The sequence below is a fragment of the Pelophylax lessonae genome, assembly GCF_965119305.1.
Source record: "Pelophylax lessonae genome assembly, chromosome: 8".
Classification (NCBI taxonomy): domain Eukaryota; kingdom Metazoa; phylum Chordata; class Amphibia; order Anura; family Ranidae; genus Pelophylax; species Pelophylax lessonae.
Window position 1 is genome coordinate 13,127,415 of NC_138775.1, and position 20,981 is coordinate 13,148,395.

Sequence of the window (20,981 nt, forward strand, 5' to 3'; positions counted from 1 at the left end):
AATAAATATTGGAAAACCAGCTGAAATACAATATATATATATATATATATATATATATATAAAAATATAAAGAGAGGACAGGTAAGCCCAAAAAGTCCCATATACAGAAGGAGATCAAATGACAAGTGAGGAAGATGATGAATCCGGGATCCACTTCAGGTGGTAAATTCTTCACCTTTTAACAAGCTACCGCTCTCACCTCAAGAGTAGACCTGATCAGATTGTAACTGCAACTGCTGTGGGGAGTAACTGCCAAGTCTGGGGGCTGAACCAAACAAAATTTCATAGGGAGACAGGGCATGTTTCCCCCCGGGGGGTGTGTCTGACACTGAACAGGGCAATAGGCAAACTGACTTATCAACTCATGTTAGTCTCTTGGGCCATCTTTAACATCCTGTTCTTTAGAATCCCATTCATCCTTTCTACCTTCCCACTACTTTGAGGGTGGTATGGGGTGTGTAAAGCCAACTGAACTCCCAGTGCTGCCCAAATGTCTTTTGTTAGGGTGGCTGTGAAAGCTGGGCCCTGATCGCTCTCTATCACCTCTGGGACCCCAAATCTACATACTATCTCACTAAGTCATTTTTTCTTTTTAGCCGTGGTTTTAGCTGTCATGTTTGTGACTGCGTAGGCTCCTGGCCAGCCCGAAAACATGTCCACCACCACTAGGGCGTATTCATATTGGCCGCTTTCTGGCATCTGTATATGATCAATGTGTATCCTCTGGGACGGATATAAGGGTTTTTCCAAATGTTTCTGCAGTGTCTTTTCTGTCCTCCCCGTCTTTCGTATTCTGCTCCTTTGTCGATCCATTCCAGCTTTCTTCTGTGTGAGCCGCCTTTGCCTAGAGGCTAGGTATAGTCTGTCAGATGGCACATGCACTGCCAAAGGCATCTGCACTGGGGATTCACTCTGCTCTTCAGCCGCTTCGGCCATTTTCCGTTGGTTTGGCTACTTTATCCGCCAAGTGGTTTCCCCTGGCCTCTTGAGAATTCAGCTTGCCATGTGTTTTAACCTTCAAGACCGCCACTTGTTCCAGTAGGAGTAGTGCATCCATTAAATCCTTGATGGCAGGACCATGTTCCACCGGTGTTCCGGCCGCTGTGTAACGCTCCTGCATTTTATGTATGATGTGGATTTACAGCTGCAGAAATATTCCACTTCAGTAGTCATGTAGAGAAACGCTGAGACACCAATCCCAACTCCCCAAGACTCAATTCAGCAAGTAAATACACACACTCAATAAGATGTTCCTAGAGTGACTTATGTATATAGTAACACAGTGATGATAGGCTGAAGAGACAGGTTGGGTAGAGATGGTAGATGACAGACACTTGAAAGGAAATGTTCTTGAAAGTAAGATAGTAGCAGATGGGATGCAGATAGGTTAGCAATCATAGATAATGCAGATATAATAATAGTCCTTAGTATGCAGAGCTAGATAGTGTAAGCTTTAGTATGAAGGTTATAGAGGTTTCCCCTGTGGGGTACTTATCACTAGTAGCAATGTAGCAGAGGAGAGGTTCGGCAAGAGCGGATGATCCGGTAGCGGGATACAGGGATCAGCGCAGCGTGGTTCCGACAGCGAGGTATGCTTGCAAGCATGAGAGCTTCAAGACAGGTTAGCATCAAGGCACAAAGCAGGTTGAACGAACACATGTGAGTGAGAGCTGGTGATTTAAATAGCTGTTCAGTCCGGCGCTCAGTGATGATGTCAGCACTCTTAAAGGGAAACACACCTATATGTGCTTCATCTATCTAGGTAGATGGAAAGCACCCGGAAATGATGTAAAAGGAGGCACTGAGAGTGCCAGAACCTTACACGCTGTCAGGAACCCTCTAGCTCTCCGGATTATACCAAACTCATGAGCTACTCCAAGGGTGTATCTTGAGTCTGTGTAAATGTTGGCTCTTCTTCCTTCTGCTATCTTGCACGCTGCAGTGAGGGCTTTAAGCTCTGCTTCTTGGGCAGATACAGTTGGTGGTAATGCTCCTGCTTGTAGGATTTCAAATTCAGAGGTCACAGCATAACCTGTGTGGTACTTGCCTACTTCATCTGCATATCTAGAGCCATCCACAAAAAGTGTGTAGTCAGGGTTTTCCAGAAGAATTTCGCTCACTGTAGGGAGATATGAGGTTTCCAAGCGCATCATTTCAAGGCAGTCGTGTGGAGTATCATAGGGGTCATAGGGATCTCCTTCTTCACCATCTCCTTCTCCCCCCTCGAAAAACGGCAGAAGGGTGGCCGGGTTGAGAGTGAGACACCTTTGGAGGGTCACGTTGTCAGGAAGTAGAAGGGAGATTTGCAACCGTAGATGTCTGGCCGTTGACAGGTGTCGGAGTTGCACCTGATTTAAGATGGCAGCAATGTCATGCGGTGCCAGAAGAAGCAGGGGGTGTGCTAAGACAAGGTCTGAAGTTTTGTCTAGAAGTGCTTGGGCAGCAAAGACAGCCCTTAGACAGGAAGGATCACCCCTAGCCACGGGGTCTAGGCAGTAAGAGTAGTAACCAATGGGTCTAGTCCGCCCTCCATGTTCCTGAGCCAGGACCTCTGTGGCGTGGCTATTCTTCTCTGACACAAACAGTTTGAAGAGTTTCTCATAATCTGGAAGGCCCAAAGCAGGAGCTGTGGATATTGCTTGCTTCAGCAGAATAAAATTGTCCAGGGCCTCGTTTGACAGGCTAAATGGCACAGACTTGAGAGCATCATAGAGTGGTTGCACGAGGATGGATGCATCAGGGATCCACGCCCTGCAGTAAGATATGAGTCCAAGAAAGGCATGCAGTTGTTTAGCTGCTTTTGGTTGAAGAATATTCTGGATTGCAGCTACTCGGTCTGATGTGATATGTCTTGTGCCTTTTAGAAATGCAGTGACCTAAAAAGGTGACAGTCTTGGAACACCACTGTATTTTCTCTTTAGAGGCCTTACAGCCTTGTTCCTCAAGGTAGTATAGTAGACTTTCTGAAGTTTCTTCAGCAGCGGGGTAGTCATCTGCACAGAGGAGAAGAGTCACTGTAGGGTGTTCCTGTTGCCAGGTATCAAGGACAGAGGTTATGGCTTTGGCAAATTGGCTTGGAAATCTTGGACCATTCTGTATTTCCTGGTTCACCTTTTGGGATCTGTTTCTTCACTGGGAACAAAGGTGTGTTGCATTCAGAAGTACAGGGTATCAAAGCTCCATTAGTCACAAGGCTCTCAACCTGTTTTGAAATAGCTTCGGATTGAGCTGACTTCAAGGGGTACTGTGGTTTTCTAGGCAGGAGTGCCCCAGGTTTTAGTTGCACCATGACTGGCGGTACTTTTAAGTGATCGATGTCTTCCGGTTCTGTGGACCATAGGCATGCAGGGATCCTGCCAAGTACTTCAGTGGTACTGAGCTTGGAGTTGTCGCTTCACAGAGTGTCTTCATGAGAGGCAGAGAACACAAGGCAGATGAGTCTTCTAAAGATAGGGGAGCATGTAGCTTCACTCCTCCTTCGGGCGTAAAAATAATTGAGGCCTGTAGTCCGGACAGCGCATCAGCTCCTAGCAGATTCAAGGGGCATGTAGAAGACACCACAAATCTGGCAAGCAAATCAGGAAATGTCCCCACTCGGAGTGGCTCAGTAAGGGGACTAGGTAAATTTCTTGTAGCTGCACGGTCCTGTTGTAGAGGGGCATTGGCTGTGTTTCTGGGTCAGGCAGACTTGTCATTAAGGTCGCTGTTTGTGATGGGGTTAAATCTTTGGGTAATATTTACAAACCAGGCGCTCCTGGGATGCTTGTAGGGTGGAGGGATAGAAGTAAGCCTGTGAGGCTCCCCAGTGGTTGTTCTGCTGTTAGCCAACTGATGGCTCAGTAAAGAGATTCGCACCCAGGGCAGCCATAGGAAAAATTCCAGTCCAGAAGTCAAAGCAATAATCACAAATCTGGCGCTCCTGGGGTGCCTTTAGGGTGGAGGGATAGAAATAAGCCTGTGAGGCTCCCAAGCGTTTTTTCTGCTGCTAGCCAACGAGCATAGGAAGGGTGCTGATATGGATAAAAGTACATGAGGAAGGCAGCGCATGAACCAAACCGGGATGCAATGGATAAGAAAGTCAGGTGAACATCCAGTATAGAAAAGGTTATATGGTTGCCATGACTACATGTTTCGCACTATGCGCTTTATCAAGTCATCCTTGATAAAGCGCATAGCTCGAAACATGTACTCATGACTTGATAAAGCGCATAGCGCGAAACATGTAGTCATGGCAACCATAAAGCTTGTGGTCCACCCTGGTTCCTGGTACTTCCCCGCAAGTGGCGCCTGTCCGGCTGATGTCACCACTACGGGACATACAGCAGAGTCCTTTCATCCTCGCGCCGGCTGGTTTCCGGCTTAGTGCACACACTGCTCAGCAATCCTTGGAGACTGACCTCCTCGCACTTGTGTTGCTTGCTGCCAGGTGCCCTTATCCACTCCAGCCCAGGGGATGTAAGCATTTTATGTACTTTGTTTTTTGGTTATCAATACCAATAAAGTGTTAACCTTTTCTATACTGGATGTTCACCTGACTTTCTTATCCATTGCATCCCGGTTTGGTTCATGCGCTGCCTTCCTCATGTACTTTTAAATCTTTGGGTGCCCTTGTCACCTGCGATTGGTCGTCCCAGTCGGATGTGTCTTCATCACTAGTATATTTGACCTGTGATCCAGGGAGGATGGGAGTGTTAGAACAGGGAGAATTGGATATAGGCCTTTGTTAGGCCTTCCTGGTGTACTAAGATGGCCGTCTGCAGGAACTGTACTGGGCAGGGCAGGAAGTGAAGACTTGACTGCACCAAGATGGCCGTCTGTAGGAACTGTCCCTGTGGGTTGCGTTTGAGTAGGAGTGGTATGAGGATAATGGGCGGTAGGCGGAGAGTAAGGACCCTCCCCGTTATCTCTCCAGACGCCATGATAGGGCGGAGGCTTATTGGCTTTACGATCGACTTAATGATACTCATACATTATTCAATTTCCAACCTTGATCGTCATCTTTCTTAGCTTCTACGATCCATCTTTCGTTATGCAATGTCTTAGCCGTTCTCACACAGCGTCCCTTTCTGTTCTGTTATCAGCGTATGCTGCTACTCCTACGGTTGCTCTGCAGCCTGTCAGCACTTTTGTTTGTTTGAACTCACAAACTTTCCCTTCTCCGGTTTGCTAATATGCTGATCCATATTCCTCTCCGCCCCCTCTTGGCCACCCAGCTCAAATGCAAGGTCCCTCACTCTTTTCTGTTATTCTGCCACTATCTCAGCTGACGGCCAGAGGGGGCAGTACTGGCAACTAATCGCTTAACTTGATTTGAAACTTTTGGCCGTGTGCCAATTTTCAAAATTCAGACCAGTGGTGACCAGAGCTGACCAGAGTTTCCCCTCCTGCAATAGAGGATGCCCCCCAAATCTCTCTTAAATATTATAATCAGATAAAAAGTTAATCTAAGTTAAAACTTTTGGCTCAGTGCCAAAAGGGTTCAATGGTCACACTAATTGCGGTAACCCTTTCTGTCCAAAAATAAATTCTATAACTATTACAGGAACAAAGATATTCACAGTTGAATCCCCCCCCCCCCTTGGCAAGTAGCCAATTTTCAAAATTTTGCACCAGAGCTCCCTTTTACATAGGGACCCATTTGCAAAATGTAATTTCTCATTATCTCTAATTCTATAAAAAGAAAAAAATAACCTCAAAACATCCTGCCGATTAAACTGTTTTTATTCACTATTATCACTCTTCCCAGAGGTTCCTATGCTTTATACACAAATGTATAAATGGCAAAACTCCAAAAATTCCATAAAAAAAGTAAAAAATAAATGAATATGTGTGGGAATGCTGGGACCCATTGTCCTACAAGCTTTGCGCAAGGAGTGACCCCCCCCCCCCTCCAGCTTTCTCACAAGAAAAATATGCCAGCTGCGAGCGGGAGAGTTTTACCTGATAACGCAACAGTGCAAGTCTCAGAAAGTCTGTCAGGGACACACAGAAGGGAAGGAGGGGGTTGAACTGAAAAAAAAACTCAAAACGTAACCCCTTCCTCTCTCTGTCTCTCTCTGTTGCCCGTAGCAACCTCAAACCTGACTGGATTTATCTGTGTAACAATGTACGTTTCATTTCACAACACACACAGAACAAAACATAACTCCTGTCGTCTCTCTCTTGTCATGTGACCTCAACATGTGAGCTAAACCCTCAGGGGATCCTTCAAATCAGTCAACCCCCCGAGTAACCCATCCCGAAGGACGTATGTTGTAAGGTCCATCTTTTCAAGGGCAGACAGCTCACTTGAATCCAAGTGCACTCTTACAACTATTATATCAGCCTATTGAGACACACTTCAAGCAAAACGACAGACACTGAAGACATTACTCCTGCCTCCCCTAGTGTCGGGTATCCACCTGCAGCCGGGCTTACCCCTCAGGGGCTCCTTCAAATCAGTCAACCCCCCGAGTAACCCGTCCCGAAGGACGTACGTTGCAAATATCCTTCTTATTCAAGGGGAAAACAGCTCACTTGAATCCAAGGGCAAAACAGATCACTTGGGGACACACAAATGCAACCTTCCAGCCTGCAGAGACACACTCACTCAGGATGGCAGACACTGAACAAACAATATACAGCCAGCAGAAATCTTACGGCAGGTTAATTATTAAGGAATAAAAGATTACCCACCTCTGAAATGTCCTTGGAAAGCCGGCAAGATCAGCGATAAGATAAGACAGAAACAAGTCATACAGTGGTAAGGTAAAAGTACCTACCATACTCTCAGGGGTGCGCAAGTCCCTCTTGGTCTGTCTCATCCAGTCGCCAAACCTCCTATGCGGCTTTTCGTCGGACGAACCTGGAGCCCCACGTTGGGCGCCAATTGTAATGGTTTGCGAACCTCAATCAGGTTCAAAATAGATTTCTTGCTGCTGGATCTAATTAAATAGGTAATTAGAGTGCATGCACGAGGATATCACAGACTGACACATTGTTCAGGTAAATGATACTTCCTGTTTATTTCTAATGTACAGTCTATTATATAGTTAGTAGGCGGTGTCATATGTTAGTACGTCATAAGCATAATATTAGCATAATACTGATTATTTGCAGCTTTCTGATTAGTCATGTCCATTATAAGGTGGTCCCCTTCGAGTTTATGAATGTTATCTTCTCTTGAAGGCACTGTGCCAAGGCTCCATCTTTCTTCTCACATTCCATCTCGGTGGTGGGGGTATCTAGTAACGGCCATTTTGAGTAAGGAAGACAGAGAAAAGATATGTACATGTACAGAAAAACAGACATAGAAAAATAGACATTTTGCTTAATTCACAAGTGTTCGTCACATTCCTTCACAATACTACAAATCTATTTATATGTAATATATGTAATTTGTTTGATGTTAAATATCGGGGTTATAGCAGCAGCTAGCTGCCATAACCCTGGTATTTTTTTTTGCTATGGTTGATTCTCTTTCAGATAAAAGTGGTACCACATCACAGGCGGATTCGTGGCGGGATAACTTTTGGAAGCGGCGGGAAGGGTGACCCCTTCTGCTCAGTGTTAATTTTAAATTTAGTATTAGTCTTAGGACTAAAATGGCATTTTAGTTTTAGTCCGATTTTAGTCTTCTGCAAGTGTTTTAGTCGTATTTAGTCGACTAAAACTCCAGTACATTTTAGTCGACTAAAACATCTTACATTTTAGTCGACTAAAACATCTTACATTTTAGTCGACTAAAACTCATTTTAGTCATCTAAATGGTCATGGTCAGGTCAGAGAGGAGGCCTGTAATGCTGCTGCCTGCAGTGAAGTGAGTGCACTCAGTGCTGCTCAGAGTGCTGGATGGGGGTTTCAGGTTTAAGGGTGGTCTCTGGTCTGACTCTGAACTGAAGTTGTTGAACAGGATGGACCGGGCGGGCCTCAGCGGCCTATATGCACGCACACAGTCCTGGATGCATGGCGGAATCGGATGCCAGTGGTGACTGGTGAGTGGTCTGAGGGGACTCAGGGAGGCAGTAATAGCTGGCCTGGCTGTTAACTCACAGTGGGTGCTCTGCTCTGGATGTGGTGGTGGCCGGGTGCCAGTGCCGTGTGATGAGTCGGGCCTGGTGCGTCTGGCTGTAGTGCTGCAGCTGCAGTGCTCTGGTGAGGTCAGGTGACTGGTGTCGAATTGACTCTCTTGTAGTAGTCCACTCCTCACGTCGGACGTCATGGGGCACGCCACGCCACGCCAGACGCCACACAGGCGGAGCTCCGTGAAAACCGTAAGTTGGGTAAACGTCCCTGCCTCACATTCTAGTTTAGTTTTCGTTCCTTAACTAAAACGGATTTGATTTTCGTCATAGTTGTCGTCATTTGACAAAAATGTGCTATACTTTGCGTCTCGTTTTCGTCAGTTGAAAAATGCCGGTGACGAAAGCGGTGACGAAAACGTTTTCGTTGACTAAATTAACACTGCTGTAAACTCCATTGGCTGTAATGTCATTGCACATATTACCTGAATATATTACCAACATTAAATATTAGGGAAAAATATAAGAAAAGCCTTTTTCTTAATTGTTTAGTTTTCAGCAGCTTAGTAGATGCTCCTTACTTATGCGTATGCGGTGGTGCAATACATGTTTAAACTTTAATGTGCTATTATTACATGCTCTGGATGGAATTGTGTTGCCGATATAGAAATGGCCAGTAGAGTGTTAATTTTGATCATGTCAATTTTTTTATTTCGTTTTAGTTATAGTCTTATGACTAAAATGCCATTTTAGTTTTAGTCGTATTTTAGTCATCTGAATTGTTTTAGTTTTAGTCGTATTTTAGTAGACTAAAATTGTGTTAATTTAGTCGACGAAAACGTTTTAGTCGGTTTTAGTTGACAAAATTAACACTGCTTCTGCTTTCTGGTCATTCCCGAGCCTACCTGACCGATCAGCAGGGGAGGACTGGGAAGGGGGGCAGGGTGGCAATTGCCCCCTGGGCCGCTCTGATTCTGGGTAAAAAGACCGCACTCGGGCTGGATTCATGTAGGGATCAGACACTGTACACAGCTGCTGGTCGCCACTACACAATGTTATAATTGCAGAGCTGCAGTGGAGCAGTATGAGTGTGCAGAGTACGCTCCTGCACCTGGCTGGCACAATACTAACACAATCACTTCCCTGCCAGGCAGAGTTATCTCTGCCCAACAGGAGCTTCCTGGGCCCCGCCTGGCATGATGCCATGTTATTTTGTTAAACCTCCTTTGTTGCTATTAACATTAAATTATGTTACCACATTGCATCATGTTTGTCTTGCTTCATAACATCAATATCTGTTATAAAACCAGGTGGGCATGGATGGTGAGCTGAATCGAAGGTTCAATGTGCCACTTGACTGGACTTGCCCCCCAGGCCTAAGGCTGCCAGCCCTCCCCTGCCGATCAGTGATCCGATTTCACTTGTATCCAATTAGGCAGGCCTTTGTACTACATACAGATAAACAGCAGCACTCAAAGTATGTTCCAGACAGTCCTCCAGTGTAATAAGCACAAACACTGTGACAGCAAAATGATAAATCCACCACCAAGGGAAGGAAACACACAGCCTCTTACCAGATTCCAATGACTACTGAGTTTAAGCAGCAGTCAGAGCAGAGGCGTAACTACAGGGGTTGCAATTGCAACTGGGCCCAGTGCTCCAGAAGGTCTGTGTGGCTTCCCTGTACACCTGGATAGGATAGGGGGGGGGGGGGCGGCTGGGGCAGCATGTAGAGAAATCATTGTCCTCCTTTTTTCCTCCTGTAGCTGCAGGAGGAAAATGGAGGAGTTTGGTTCCTCTGTATGCTGCCCCGCCACTCCTCCTATCTAGTTCACTTGTGTTCTGCTATCTCTGGGCCCCTGTGTGCTCCTCCCCTGCCCCCCCCCCCACTGTGCTCCCTCCCCTCTCCTGACGGGTGCTGCAGGGGATGTGTCACAATAGAGAACCAGGAAGGGGTCGGTAAATATGTAATTTACCAGCTCCTTCCTTTTCTGAATGGACAGAGTTATAATCAGTAAAACTGTAAAATAAAATGTAATTAAATGATAAAAAATAATACAATTAAAATACCAAAAAATAAAAACTACTGACACCAGTGGGTGAACTTCCAGGATCGCAAAGGTCACACTTGCGACCGGGCCCTGGCATTCCACCCCTGTGGGGAGGCCCCAAGATGGCAGGAAGGGGGCCCACTGCAGAACTCGTGAAAGGGTCCCACTGCGGGACTGTAATAAAGGCCCCTGCAATGAGAGAAAAGGGCCCCAGGATCAGTGGGAAGAGCCCCAGGCTTGAGGGGAAGGGCCAGGGGTCCGGGGGGCCCTTCATGGTTTCTTGCAGTGGGGCCCTGAAGGTTCTAGTTACGCCTCTGAGTCAGAGTAAGCACATATGAATCACTTGGTCAATGAATCCAGGTCTTTGTGCAGCATAAAGACAGACTCCAAAACATGTAAATGGAAAAATAAAAAGCAATCATTGCGCAGACATCTTTAAAACGGTTTATTAAACATATAAAACCTCCTCGCAGGGTACTCACACTTTCTCCAATGAAACAAGCATAAAAAATGGCAAAGTGGTGGTGTGGATCAGTTTCAAACCAAAAACATGGCTGACCTCCAATTGCATACAACACCAGTGTCAGGTGGCTAAGCTCCTGCTGACGTGTTTCGTCATAGGTGACATCATCATTTTTCTTTGTACTTCATAGATGAAGGTACATTTCAAGAAAATTGTAATTAAATTGTATAATGTATGGCCAGCCTAACACAGATTTAGACAGATTTGTGAACAATATTTGAGAGAAATCGGTCTTTTGCGTACATAGAAAAAGTCTTAGATCTTTGAGTTCAGCTCATGGAAAATGAGGGCAAAAACAAAAGTGTTGGGTTTATAATTTTGTTCAGTGTATTAACTTGGCGCACCATCATCTTTCACATTATACAAAAATATTAGAGTAAATCTTGTGTTTTTTTTTTTTTAAACATTAAAGTGTATTTTTCTAAAAAAAATTGCGTTTGAAAGGCCACTGCGCAAATACAGTGTGACATAAAATATTGCAATGACCGCCATTTTATTCTCCAGGGTCTCTGCAAAAAAATGTATATATAATGTTCGGGGGCAAGTGGTTTATGTAAAAAAAGTCATTAAAAAATGAATACATAGCTGCAAAATTTGGTGATTTTATATCTTTCTGGAGATGATATTCCCATGTCATGTCATGATGTAGTAACCTATAACTACCAGATTTCTCTCACCTGCAGTTAGCAGAGTATATACTTCCACTCTTTGCCTTGTTGAGCCAATTAGGAGGAGCTGATGAAGTTTGTCATTGAGTGGAATTATGAGTAATAAGTGTGATTTGGACACACCACAAGTAGATTGCAGAACTGAAAGGAGAACTTCAGAGTGAGGAACCAAAAGCTCCATTCCTGATCTTCACACAGTCGAGACAACAGGTGAGGGAAGAATGGTGAGTACTCCTCTCAGCTTCAAACATTGATAGAGAATATTTAGTATCAGCAATGTAACAATGTGTGCTATAATATCTCCTCTACCTGCATAGCTTGTATGTAGCCGTTACACATCATGGAACTCCTGTAGGACCAAATGTGGTCTGGCTCAAGAAGCCTGTTCCAGATATGTAGAATGACTAGAATGAAGGTCCAGCTCAGAATATTCAGGGATCCTCAAACTACGACCCTCCAGCTGTTGCAGAACTACACATCCCATGAGGCATTGTAAAACCTTGACATTCACAGACATGACTAGGCATGATGGGAATTGTAGTTCCTGAACAACTGGAGGGCCAAAGTTTGAAGACCCCTGCTGAGTGTATGTTTGCTGCAGTGAGGAGATGATGGTCACCCAATCCTCACATTAACCACTTCTGGTTAATTTCCCCCTTAATGACCAGGCCATATTTTGCGATTCGGCACTGCGTTACTTTAACGGACAATTGCGCGGTCGTGCGACGCTGTACCTAAATAAAATTGATGTCCTTTTTTTCCCACAAATAGAACTTTCGTTTGGTGGTATTTGATCACCTGTGCAATTTTTATTTTTTTGCGCTATAAACACAAAAAGAGCGACAATATTTTTCACATTCTGCTATATAACATTCCCAAAAAAAAAAAAAAAAGTAAAAATCAAATTTTTTTAACATTTTAGGCCAGTTTGTTTTCTGTTACATATTTTTGTTAAGAAAAATTGGAATAAGCGTATTTTGATTGGTTTGCGCAAAAGTTATTGCGTCTACTAACTACGAGAAAGATTTATGTCATTTTTATTGTTTTTTTTCTTTTTTACTAGTAATGGCGGCGATCTGCGATTTTTTACAAGACTGCAAAATTGTGGCGGACAGATCGGACCCCTGACTGACATTTTTGGGGGGACCAGTGACATTACTACAGTAGTTAGTGCTAAAAAATATTAGAGAAAAAAAAAAAAGAAAAAAAAGGCCTTGACAAAGCGCATGGCGCGAAATATGTAGTTGCGGCAACCGGAAAGCAAGTTTGTTTACATCCGCGATCGGCCCCGACTTCCTGTCTATAGACCATCGTCACTTCCGGTGACGCGATCCCCACGTCACTTCCGGCCACCACGGAAGCAACGGAGGACTCGGATATCTGCACACAGGCGGACTGTCATCAACTGTGGGACCGTGCGGCGGCCGCGCACAGTGTCCCCTTCCGAGCCTGGTAACAGCGCTTCAGCGGCACCCGAGGTATCTACTGTCACCCAATTGTCACCAAGAGTGATGTTAGCATTTTCCTAGGTCTTATCGAACATTTGCATTCTCCCTGATCTTACAACAACCCTAGGAGACTCAGGAATGTTGGGGCTGTAGTGGCTATTTTTTATGGTTTATTTATGTATTCAATAAACGCTATATTTATTTAAAGAGACATTCCACAGTCTTCCATAGTGTACAGTCATTTACAGACACCAGTGAGCGCCACCCTCTTTTTTTTTCTAGTACTGCCAATTCATGTTCTCATCCCATGTTTAGGGTTGGCAGCCCTGGTCAGTCACTACCCATTGGTCACTCAGAGATTACCGCACTGGTCGGTTGGTTTATTACCTAGGGACAATTCTTTGGGATCAGCGCCTGGACTTTTTTTGCGTAGTGCTAAAAAATATGCACTGTTACTGTAATATTGACACTGGCAGGGAAAGGGTTAACATTGTGAGTGATCAAGGGGATAAATGTGTACCTAGGGGCGTGTTTCTAACTGTATGGGGGCAGGGCTTGTGAAATGACCATAGAGACCTGTGTTCCTATATAAAACTATCACAGGAGCTCTGTGATAATTCCAGGGAGAAGAACGGTCTGCTGTGTTTACAACAGCTGCCCGTCCTTCTCTTTCAGTGGGGAGCAATCGCGGGTGTCAGGTGGCAATTGGAACCTCCTGCCCGCTGCATCAAATTCCCCGCTGACGAGTGGCGGCGGGAGCGCGCAGCCGGTGGCGCACGCTCGCCCCCTAGCTGCAGGCGTGTAACCGACGTAGACCTACGTTGGTTTGCCTGGGAGTGCCACACTGCCGCAGTATATATGCGGTAAGCGGTCGGCAACTGGTTGATACAGTAGGTTCCAGCGGATGGCAGCAAGCACCGCATAAAGCTAGCTGTGTTGATTGACTGGTGGTTGTTCTGTGTGCAGATCAGGACTGGGTTGGTGTGTATACGTGGGTGATATAAACATCATGTTTGTAGCACCCTCCTAGGTAGGTGCTAGTGAGAGAGTATAGTTTGAGCTCTGTCTGCTTACCAGAGGGGCTGCAGGTAAATCTATATTGTTCTCTGCCTACCAGAGAGCAGGATCTGTTAGTGAGGTCTGCTCAGTGTGCTCAGTATGCGAGTCATTCAGTCTGGAGAGTGTTTCACGCTGGTCCAATAGGGAGGCCTGTTGGACAGCGGAAGGAAACCTGACATATGGGTGCAAATGCTTTTGATACAGTCCTCCTGATGATTGGCAGAGGGCAGGTCACCTCGGTGCATGTTGGGATACTGTATAAAAGCCAGGAGCACATGTGCTCGGGGTCTTTCGTTGGAGAGCGGAGTCCCGGAGGTAGGGGGCGGCTGCCTCCTCCTCTGTAGAGGCGCCATGCGGTCGCAGGAGGTCCTCCTGAGGGCCGGAGGAGAGGTAGAGAGGAGCCGAACCCAGATGTCCAGAGGAGCTGACTGAGAGGGGAGACACTGGGGACCCTGTGGCTGCAGTATCGGGAGTACAGGGACTCGTGTCAAGGGACCTGACCTGAGTAGGGCCACCCCTGCTCATAGGATAGTCAGTGGACGGGTGTCAGTAGAAAGAGGATGCTAGGGAGAGTATCCTGAAAATAAGATATATTGTCCACCAAGTCATTTTGAGAGAAAGCAAGAGACTTAAACTCATTCATTTAAAGTGGCAGGATGAATAAACAGCCTGGCTGTTCCACACCTACAGGTGAAGTCGAGGATAGAAGTCCTCAGATATTGTGAATAGTTAAATTGGAGTATCCCACTATTCCCTTCTCTTATCCCAATTACAAAATAAACAACAAAAACAGCCAAATACCCCTGGACTGTTTATTGAATTGAGCCAAGGGGAATGTAAAAATTGCATTTGCTTATAGCCGTGTGTTGGTAACCAGGGGAGCCGCAGAGTGGATATTCAGCAGTCCCTACGGGGGCAGTGCCACATGTTCATCTCACAATCATACAAAACAGCAATGGTCTAACCAAACCTGACACTAGTCCAACATGTGCAAAAAATTATTTAATTAGACAAAAAATGTAACTGGCCATCTTTCAGTCTGTCCTTACAAAACTGGCCAACAATGTTTTAATGGATCTGTTAATTATTCATTTTGCACACAAAGATAGATCATACAACATACACCTTATTTATGTATTTCAGGTACTTTTAGTTACGCAGCACTTTACATATACATTGTACATTCACATCAATCCCTACCCTCAAGGCAGTGGTGTATTTGGGTTTTGTGCTGCCCTAGGCAAGACTAAAATTGGGCGCCCCCCCCCCCCATGTAAAATTTCCCCACTCTTTTTTAATGGATGTGACTCCCTCCAAAATTGAAGGACTACAATGAACTCCTGAGGGGGTGGGTGAGAGAGAGAGAGAGAGAGAGGGGGGTGGTTTAGGGAGGGATGAGAGAGAGGGCGGGATGAGAGAGGGGGGTGAGAGATAGAGAGAGAGCGGATAAGAGGGGTATGAGAAAGAGAGAGAGGGGGGGTGAAAGAGAGAGCGAGAGAGAGAGAGGGGGGTGAGAGAGGGGGATGAGAGAGAGAGGGGGGATGAAAGAGAGAGAGAGGGGGCTGATAAAGAAAGAGAGAGGGGGTGAGAGAGAGAGAGAGAGGGAGGGAGGTGAGGGAGGGAGGTGAGAGAGGGAGGTGAGGGAGGGAGAGAGAGAGGAGGGGAGAGAGAGAGAGGGGGAGAAAGAGAGAGAGGGGGTGAGTGAGAGAGAGAGAGGGGGGAGAGAGAGGTGGCTCTAGCAACCAGTGGCCAATAGAGTCTCAGGTGGAGGGGGGGGGGGGATTTTTTGTTGCCCCCCTGCAAAGTGCCACCCTAGGCCTGGGCCTTGTTGGCCTAGGCCAAAATACAGCACTGCCTCAAGGAGCTTACAATCTAAGGTCCCTAACTCACATTCATACATACACCGACTAGGGCCAATTTAGACAGGAGCCAATTAACCTACCAGTATGTCAGCATGTCTTTGGACGAGGAGGATGGTTTAGGTGCTAGTGGTGGGGAAGAGAAGGAAATGGGGAAAGCTTCAAGGAGGATACTTCACCACTCCCAAACCCCAGGAGTTGTATGTTGGTGGGGTTGAGATTGTTGAGGACAGTGTTGTCCTCAGTGACAGCAAGGACTCAGGGTCCTCTGCTGAGGGCAATTTTTGACATATAGGGCCTTTTATGCTCAAATACCTTTTCAAGGACCCCAGAATTCAAGGAATCAAACAGGAACTATTATTAGCTGGCTACCATTCGAAACCCTGGGGTCTCATACAGCTTACTGCTCCTTTGGCCACTAAGAGGAGAAAAGGGAAGAGACATAGTGAATTGTGGATGTGGCCAAATTGGGCTGAGAGCTTAAAAAAATGAGCCTATGTACAAAGTGCAGGGTCAAAGGTTTGTAATGTACAAAGTTCAGGGATCAGCAGAAGGGAACACATAGAGTGCAGAGGTCAGAGGTAATGTAATGTATAAAATGCAGGGGACAGGAGTGATTTAAGCCCCGTACACACCGGCTGAATGTCGGGAGACATTGGTCTGTTAAAAAAAAAAAAAAAACGTCCGACATTCGGCCTGTGTGTATTGCACTCTGTGTGACAGAAGCCAGACGAGCAAGCAGCCGACCGACTCCCAATCAGCGCTCTCAGCCAATGGCAGATAGTGCTGATCGAAGTGTTCTGCCGGAGGTGCCGCCCACTGTCAGAACACAATAACTTCGGATATTTAGTACAGCGGCTCTGACCGCAGCTGACAGTTTTTTTTTTTTTGTTCAACCCGCTGAGTTGAATAAAAAAAAAAAAACTCATAGTGTGTAACCTGCTTAACACACAGAGTACAATAGTCAGACGTGGGTAACACACAGAGTGCAAGGGTCAGGGGTGGGTAACAGGGAGAGTGCAAGGGTCAGGGGTGGGTAACACGCAGAGTGCAAGGGTCAGGGGTTGGTAACACGCAGAGTGCAAGGGTCAGGGGTGGGTAACACGCAGAGTGCAAGGGTCAAGGGTGAACCTTGAACCCTTTGCTCCTCTGAACTTCCTGATTTAAGCCATGTCTCTGCACTTCCTGGATGCCAGAATATTGTGCCTTCTCCAGCCAATATCTCGCTTGTCTCTCCTGCTGCCGTTCGTACCTTTGCTACCATTCGTTATCCACATTTGGCTTGTTCCTCGACTTCGCTTCTGCTTAATCCCAACCTGCAACTACTTGTTACCGACCTTGGCTATTCCTTGACAACACTTCTGCTTGATCCCTACCTGCTATATCGGATATTGGACCCTGGCTTGCTCACCTCCTAGTGGGGCGATCCTGAGGACCGCGACCTGGTGCTAACACGCAGCAAAAATCCATCTCCACCATCAGGAGCTCTGGTGAAGACCGGTTAGTACTTAGATTCCGCACCTCATGTGAGCCTGCGTCATCTGCCTGGGTGACCTGCCTGTGTTCCTATCCTGTGGGTTCCTGTGTGAGCTTCCGCTGCTATAGCTACTGGTCTTCGAGCCTGACCCGGGATCATGACACCAGCATAAATTCTTCTAGGTAGACTTGCACACAGTTTGTGAAGGAACTCGGCAGGTAGGTTGTTCCAAACATCTTGGAGAACTAAGCATAGATCTTCTGTGGATGTCGGCTGCCTCACATCCTTCTGTCCCTTCACATTTTCCCAGTCAGACTCCATGATGTTGAGATCAGGGCTCTGTGGGGGCCAAACCATCACTTTCAGGATTCCTTTTTCTTCTTTACACTGAAGATAGTTCTTAAATGAGTTGTAAAGGCAGAGTGTTTTTTATTTTAATGCATTCTATGCATTAGGATAAAAAATCTTCTGGGTGTAGCAGCCTCCCCAGCACCCCCTAATACTTACCTGAACCTCATCTCTGTCCAGCAATGTCCACGAGTCCCTCGGCCCCTCTGATTGGCTGTGCCATTGGCTCCCACATCTTTCAAAGACAGTTAGCCAATCAGGAGAGAGAGGGTGCAGGGCCCAACGGCAGCTCCATGTCTGAATGGAAACAAGGAGCAGCAGCTCGGCTCGGGTGCCCCCATAGCAATCTGCTTGCTGTGGGGGCACTCAATAGGAAGGAGGGGCCAGGAACAGCAACGAGGGACCCGAGAAGAGGAGGTTCTTCAGGGGAAACTGACAGGAGAGCCACCTGCCTATGTAAACAAAGCAGGCGGCTCTCCTGTCAGACAGGCACAGTGAGATTGAGTCTCAGCTAAGCTGAATCACTGATCTCTGTGTGCCTGTCACAGAGGCCCCCCCCCCACAGTCAGTAAGCACAATTAGGCTCACGCTTAACCCCTTGATCACCCCCAGTATTAACCCCTTCCCTGCCAGTGTCATTTATACAGTAACAGTGCATATTATTTAGCCCTGATCACTGTATTGGTGTCACTGGTCAGCAAAAAGTGTCACTTAGTGTCAGATTTGTCCGCCGCAATGTCGCAGTCCTGCTAAAAATTACTGATCACTACCATAACTAGTAAAAACAAACAAAAAAAAAAGTCCAAAAATCGATCCCATAGTTTGTAAACGCGATAACTTTTGCGCAAACCAATTCAAGCTTTTTGGGATTTTTCTTAACCAAAAATATGTAGCAGAATACAAATTGGCCTAAACTGATAAAAAAATGTGATTTTTAAAAAATGTTTAATTGGGAATGTTTTATAGCAGAACATAAAAAATATTGTGTTTTTTTCAAAATTGTCGTTCTTTTTTTGTTACATAGTTAGGTTGAAAAAAGACACATTTCCTGACAGACTCCATGGCAGCATACGTTTGGGTAGTCCCGCCTCCACTCCTACCCCATAGGACCCCACTCCCATAAATCCTTGCTCCCTTTCAGCATCCGTGTTCTTTTTTTGTCCTCCTCCTGCACCAGTTTGGTGCTGAATTCCTACATTTCTGTGATGATCGTTTTTGAATACGCAGGGTTAATGAGGGTCGGCAGGAATTGATTCCCCTATAAGCCCTTGCTGCTGTGGGGTATGGGGTTGGCATGCTGAAGAGGAGCCTTAAGATGCCTGACGAAGCAGGTCAAATGGCATTGCCGGTGAGCCCAGCTGCTGCGGGTCGCCTCATGTGCATTGCCCGATCGTTGAATTTTATCTCCTGGTGACTGACTCTATGTATCTCTGGTGTCTAGCGGTAAGCAGTGTGGAGGGGTAAGTGTTTTTGCCCTTATACATTATGTATTACTTGCCTGGTGATCTAGTGCTTCCCTGGTGGTTTAGCGTGCGGCTCCTCGCTTCTCTGTATACTTCCTGGTGGTCCGGGAGGTTCTATGGATGCAGTGGAATGCTCTGCGTTCCATCCTCGGCGCTTTCGGTCGTTCTGTGCATGCGCGCCGGCTGACCAAGAACGAGGCTTGGTTCGCGCATGTGCGGTAGCGGCGTTTGCCGATACTCGCGCATGCGCAGTATGCCGCGGCCGTGACGTCACGGCCAGCGACAAATTTAAAGAGCGGTCAGTCCCACAGCCTGTGGGACTGACTGTAGATTGCGGCGTTCCCACATCTACACACTGCAGTGACAAGGTATGTGGGTTTACACTGTGGGGGATCATTTTGAAGCAGTATTGTGACTATGCCTGTGTTAGTAGACTTTTGCATTGGTCTTTTTTCAGTGTACCTTTTCTGCTTTCCTATGGATGCGTCACCGCTCCCCTGTGACCAGCCCTCTCTTAGGTAAGTGTAGGGCTGGAGTGAGGAGGGGGAGCAGGATATACGGGTGGTCTTGTGCTTTACTCCCTTGTATGTTCCTTTGCAGCTCCTCCTCTAGGTCTGAACAGCCTCAGGGCACGCGGGAAGATCGCCATGCGAAAAGGCAGCATCATCGCTCTTCCTGCAAACATGGCTCGTCATCCAAGTCCAGACACCATAGTAAAGACCGGTCACCTGCTAGGTCTTCACGCCAATCCAGCGAGACAAAGTGCTGGGGCTGTGGTATTCGTTTGCTGGACGGAAAATCGATATGCGACTCCTGTTATTCCCGGGCAGCGGGTGAAAGGGGAAGCTCTGACCGACAGCTGGAGTCCATGGTCAAGCGCATAGTCAAGGACTCCCTGGCTGATCTTAACAGGCGGCAGTCTCCAGTACCAGAGCCATCTGTCTCTCCTGTTAGAGAGTCCCCTGGCGGACGAGTCCTTGAATCATCTGAATCTAGCCATCCCTCTGTATTTGAGTCTGAGAGCGATTCGGATCAAGATGAACCTAGTTTGGGGTTTTCTTTCAATCTGGTTCCACCGTTAGTAAAGGCCGTCAGGGAAACCTTAATTGGGAAGATCCAGTGGTCTCCGCCCCCAAGCAGAGAAAATACTTCAAGCAGCTGAGCAGAGAGCGGCTAAATTTTCCGTTCATTCCTGAATTAGGAGAAATTATTACGGAAGAATGGAGCAAGGTGGAGAGAAAGAACTTCATGGTTTCAAAATTGGCTAAACTCTATCAATTCAAGGAATAGGAAGTCAAACACCTGGAATCTCCTCCGCTAGTGGATGCGGCTGTTATGAGGCTAGTGAAACACGTAACTTTGCCTCTTGAGGATACGGTTTCCTTTAAGGATCCTCTTGACAGAAGAATAGACCCAGATCTGAAGCGTGTCTATCTATCAGTAGGAGCTGCTTGCAAGCCGGCCCTAGCCCTGGCATCACTGTCCAAAGCCATGGAAGTTTGGGTGGACAATGTCGATGATTCCCTCAGAAGTTTTTCTGAAGACCCAGCCAAGAACTCTCCTATCCAGGAGTTAAAACTGGCCTCAGCCTTCCTGGGGGAGACGTCTATTAATATTATCCGCCTGTTAGCACGGGGTATGCTATCGTCTGTTACAGCAAAGCGTGCACTTTGGTTACGCCCTTGGTTGGCTCATCCTGCTTCTAAGCAGGTATGGTGCCGCATTCCCTTTGAGGGTTCATCCCTCTTTGGGAATAAGTTAGATAGCGCCATCTCTAAGGCTACTGGTGGTGAGTCGGGCTTTCTCCCCAAGGACAGGCATTGTCTTGGTCAGAAGAGACTACCTCCTAGAAAGCAAAATACTGACCGTGCCAGGGAGGCCCGTAGCTATAGGCCAGGAAGGGAGTTTGGAAGAAACTGGAAGTCCAGGCAGTCTTCTTTTCGGAAAGGCCCCAAGAGCAATCCGTCTGGGGATAGAGATATGACGAAGTCCTTTTGAAATTGGGCCCGCTCAGGCTGGTCAGGTTGGGGGTCGTCTTTTCCACTTTCGGCGGGTCTGGGCGGCCTCAATCCGGGATGCTTGGGT